Raw genomic sequence first — 5,806 nt, 5'->3', positions numbered from 1 at the left:
ATTTTTTATTTTTTACTTTTTTCCCTCTGAATTCTGAGATTTTTTTTTCTGAGCTACTGAAAAAAATAAATAAAATAATTCTGACATTTTTTTCTTCCCAGTGGCCCTAATCTTCTTCCGTAGAAGCTGGTTGCTTGTCTGGGTCACAATTCCCCTCTGAATTCTTAAATTATTTTTTATTTTTTACTTTTTTCCCTCTGAATTCAGAATTTATTTATTTTTTCTGAGCTACTGAAAAATAAAAAATTCAGACTTTTTTATTTCAGTGGCCCTATTTCTCTTCCGTAGATGTGACTGTTTTGGTCCAAATTAATAAAAAAATATGTCTCTGTAAAAACCAAGAGCCGCTGCATTGGACCAAACTGGAAACCTGATGGTTGTTCCACCAAACTCTGAACTCTGACCTCTTCAGAGTTAAATCTGTTCATAAATTAATATGAACTTGTTTTCTTTGCTTTATTTTACATCTGAAAGCTTCTTTTTCATTATTTTGACCATTTCTCATTTTCTGCTTTGAATTTTGGAAACATGTTGTCAGAAGTTCTTAGAATAAAAGAACAAAGTTCATTTTACTGAAACCTATAAAAAGAAAAATCAGAGAAACTGGTCATTTTACGTGTTTTTTCCAGAGCTGAATTTATGTTTATTATGAAAGGATAAAAGGTAAAATGGATGAAAAATGCTAACAAAGTTTTATTTTCTGCTTTAACATGTTTAAATGTTAAATGTTGTTTTGTTAATTCAGGAGTTTTCGAATCAAACTTTTGTATAAATGCACAGAATGAGGATTAAAACCGTTTATTTAAATGAGCTGAAGAGGGAAAACTACGGAGGCCCTAAGGGGACATGGAGAAAAAAAAAGGAAAGAAATCCCGACTTATTATCTCGAGATCCCGACTTTTTTTTCTCGAGATCCCGACTTTCGAGATAATAAGTCGGGATTTCTTTCCTTTTTTTTTTTTTTTCTCCATGTCCCCTCAGGGCCTCCGTAGAAAACAACCTTTATGAACCTGGAAAATTGAGTTTTCAGCTAATTTGTTAACTTTAAAAAGCTGATCCTGTGTTGATGTTTTTTATTTTGCCGTTTAGCTGAAACATGAAACGAGAATCTGTTCCCTCCCTCATTCTGTCATGAAAAATGATGATTTACTGTAAACTCAAAACTTTCTGCTTCTTCTGAAAGCAAAAAACAAGAAACAAGATTTCACGCTCGAGTATTTTTAAGGATTTTCTACAGAGCATTAAACAGTCACTTTAAGCTATTTTTAGGGAAACTTTCAGGAAAGAGTAGATTAAATAAACTCTTAAATTAAACAGATTTATCTTTTACTTCCCACTAAATAAAATCATTTTCCACCTGGTGCAAAAAAAACCACAAATACTTTTCTGTTTTCTCTGAGAAAAAAACCTAATTTCATGTCCACATCTCTGGTTTTGAAAAGACGGGGTAAGGTTGGGGTTGCATAGACAACACAGTACATAAATTATGCAGATGTGAGTGCTGTGCATAACTTGCTGACATTTTGGTTAATGTTTACATACGGGATGCGACAACCTCCTCCAACGCAGCCCTCCTGACGGACGCAGGCTTATATTCCAGGCTGACTCAGATACACAGGGGATGAAATATTAAAGAAACCGAACAACTGTTTTACATTTACACTCCATTCAAACACAGAACACAAAAATATATTACAATTGTTTCAGCTGGGCTGCAAAAAGCAAAATAAAAACGGATAAATTCAAATTTTCCACTATTGTATAGAAAATTATGCCTTGCTGAAAAATGTTCCTGCGCCTTTAAATGATGAGAAATCAATGTATTCTGAGCAGAAATAAAGGTAAAAATTGAAAACATTTTGCATTTAAAATTTATATATATATATATATATATATATATATATATATAAAACAAACATCTGCTATCTTTTCACTGTAAAAACTAAAAATCTTACCAAGTATTTTTGGTTGAGCTGATAGAGCAAATATTTCAGCACACTTGAAAAACTACAAACTGACTAGGAAGTAACTTTTAAACAAGATTTAGGAGCTTGTTTTGATTATATGCCAACGTCCTACTTCCACTGACAGATTATTTATTTAAAACATAAAATTTTTCCTATGTTAAAATAATCTGCCAGTAGAAATAGTACTTTTTAAACTCAATAATAATTACATAATAAAAGCTCCTGTATCTTTATGAAATGTTCAAGTTGTAAGTAAACACTTAAAGTAAAGCAAAACAAAAATATTTCTTGTAGAAACTCAAACAAAAATGCTTGGCGAAGTTATATTTTTGCAGTGTAAGCTAAAACTCCTCAAGTGACTTCGCTTCAAATTAACTAAAGAAATGCTACGAAATGCTTTTTAGGCAATAAAAGGTTTATTTTCCTATTAAAAATAGGAATTTAGTTAATGTATTTCTATAGTTGTATAAAACAGGCGATTAAATTAACAATCTTTTGTCCGATTACGGTAATAATAATGAGGTTCAAATGTTTTTTCAGTGACGCCTACAAAAAAAAAAAAAATCACAATTTTCACATTTTCGTGCTAAAATTTGTGTTTTTGTGGCGTCTGAAAAATGAGCTGTTTCAAAAACTTTCCAAAAGTAACATTACAGATCCGTAAGAACTGCCCTGACCTGGTGACCCCAGCGGAATCCAGACCCGTTACCTAGCAACCAGAACTGCCGTCCAGCCGTCACCTAGCAACCGGAGTTCCAGCCCCTCTGGTCTAACCTCTGTACGCTGCAGTGACAAGCAGGCCGTTCAAATAGGAGCAAATTAGAAAATACTTTTGTTTTTAACCAGTGATTTGTTGTAGAAGCAGAGCTTCCTCTGTGCCAGACACGTCCATGTTAGCTCACGTTGCCACTATATTTTACTGTTTTTCTTTTATTCATGTTATGGTTTTTCCACATGCTGAAAAAAAAAACAGTGCAATTAACTCAGAAGTTTTATTAATTTACTTAGAATATGATGGATTGTGACAAAATTTAAGGGTTTTGTATGTATTTTACATTGCGTAGCCATCGTTTTATTTACTTCCCGTATAAAATCCTCCGAATTTGTCTCTGTTTTTCGTTTTCTTCCGTTTTTACAAGATCGTTGCCGCAGTTTATCCTTGTGCTGTGCCCTTTACTGAGTCACAGTGACATGGTTAAAGGCAGTAAATGTTTAAAGAGGGATAAGAATAGAAAGATTACAAATGTAAGAGTAAATTTGGCAGAGAAACAAGACAGAGAACTGGAACATTCTTTTGTGAATAATATTAAAAGATCACAGGTAAAAGTCAGACGTGAAGGTTACAAACGGAGCTAAATATTTTCTTTGCCTCATTGATTTACACCCTTGGAGTTCGTTTAGATGTGTATTGAAAGGACACAGTCTGCATTGTTGAAATAATTTTGAGTGGAAAAGGTCAGGATACAGAAGCAGGTTTCAGTAATAAGCAAAAACATGATTTAGAAAGCAGAACATATTAACCATAACAACTGGGAAAGACCACACACCTTACCCACGGCCGCACATTAACACGCTTACCTTAAACGACAGGCAGATTGTCCACACATCCAGGGGGAGAAACATAACAAAATACAAAAATGGCTGCCATAACAACTCAGGAACAATGTTTATCATGCTTGGGAGCTTCTGGCAGAGAAAATGTGAGGTTTTTGGGGTGAGATGAGGGAGGGAGAGTGAAGGAGAGCTTGGAAAGAAACACACAAAACTCTCACAGCCGAGTTTGTTCCACTCAGTGATGCGTCCAGTTAAAAGCAGATGAACCACAGATGAACCTAATAGGAATGAAGCATGGCCAACATTTTTATTCAGTCAACTTTTCTCAGTTTAAAGGTCACCTATTATGCAAAATTTGCTTTTTGCACATTTTTATATTTACATTTGGGTCTAAAAGCAGCCGAAGCGCCATGTTGTTCGTGTGTTTTGGTGTCTGGAAAACGAACCATTTCAAAAACATCCAGACTGTTACGTTGCAGTGGATGGGCACCGAATGGTTACCTAGCAACCCAAGCTGAGCTGCAGCACGTTTGGTCAGCTGGTTTTACCACTGTACAATGGCTGCTGGAAAAGACAGGGGTTTTCTGACTTACCATCCAGAAACCACCTGCTGCATTCTTGTTATTTGTGCAGGAGTCTCTACTAATGTTTCTCTAAAAATGCACATCTGTGAGTCTATGGGCTGTATACCAACATGTTAATTACATTTTTGTACTCAAAATCATTCTTAGTTAATGAGATTTTAGTTTAGTCTGTTTTGCCTTCTGGTCTGTTTCAGGGCATCTTTTCATTTTAAATCCGAATAAGCTGCTGGCCTCACGCACCAACTCAACGTTTACACTTGCACGTGAAAACATCAGCAAAAAGATGGGCAAATATACAACCTTACGTCTTTGAAAAGCAAAAGTGGAGCCTCCTGCACAAATGACAAAAATGCAGCAAGTGTTTTGTTGATGATAGGTCAGCAACAAAACACTTGTCTTTTCCAGCAGCCATTGTACAGCGCATACAGCGGGAAGACCAGCTGAACAAATGTGCTTGGGTTGCTAGGTAACGGGCGGAATGCAGTTGAGGTTGCTAGGTAACGGTGCACGCTAATCTGCTACATTACATTGTGGAGGTTTTTGAAACGGCTCATTTTCCAGAAACAAAAAGAACATTAAACACACGGGCTGATTTTAGAAGCAGTGCAGAACCAAACGAAATCACAAAAACATGCAAAATGTGAACTTTGCACAAAGGTCCCCGTTAGCCATTTTTGCTGTGCAGTGTCTTTCCCATGTCCAGTGGTGAAGACAGACAGTAAAATTAAGACATTAACTCGACGCTAGCAAGACCAGGTCAACAGAAGAAATCTGCATACGGCCACAATGTCTCATGCGTCGAAATAGAAACAGCTGTGAGAAAAGACTCTCACCCATAAATGACGCTAATGGACTTGCTAAGGGACATCATTGTGTTTAAGGAAAAGCAATTTGATTCATTATAAAAACCTGTTATGAAACTAACAGTAGCATGAAAGGTTGCCAGAGTAACGCAAATGAGAATATTTCTGATTTAACTGTTACGTTAAAAACCTGGCTGATAAATGCTGGATGGGTTTTGGTGACTCTGAAAAACTGACAAACACTTTTTTCCATCATGGCAGAAGAAATAACTCAATGTTCATGTGGACAACAAACTGGACTGGAGAGAGAAGACCGTACTCAGAAACGCTTTAAAGAACCATGTACAGCATTTAACTTCCCTCTGGGATTTATTATTTTTCATATTTTAAACTGAACTAAATTGAAAACCACAGATTGAATCCAGAGTGAAGCCCTGCAGGATTTTAGAAGTCATTTTTGCCTGAAAAAACACGTAAAGTAACTTAAGAATAGCTCCAGTTATCTGAACAAAATGCAAACTTTTGGTGCCTGTGTAAAGTTAACATATTTGGGAGAAGAGGGAAAATTATTTTGGGTTTCTACTGCTTCTAACATCCCAAGCGCTTAAAAATAAATAAATAAATAAATAACCCGTTAGTTTTTGGCAATAGGTTTTTTGGTGTCTGAAAAAAATAAGCGGCTTCAAAAATCTCTGGAATGTAACGTGACAAATCAGCAGGCACTGACCCTTCACCTAGTGACCCCAGCGGAGTTCTGCCCGTTACCTAGCAACCCCAGCAGAACTCCACCCGTTACCTAGCAACCCCAGCAGAACTCCACCTGTTACCTGGCAACTCAAGTGGAGTTCCTGAACGTCTGGTTAGCTGGTTTTACTGCTGTATGTTTTGTTTTTAGCAA

This window comes from Poecilia reticulata, linkage group LG22 (genome assembly GCF_000633615.1).
Source record: "Poecilia reticulata strain Guanapo linkage group LG22, Guppy_female_1.0+MT, whole genome shotgun sequence".
Classification (NCBI taxonomy): domain Eukaryota; kingdom Metazoa; phylum Chordata; class Actinopteri; order Cyprinodontiformes; family Poeciliidae; genus Poecilia; species Poecilia reticulata.
This window is presented reverse-complemented; position numbering follows the sequence as displayed.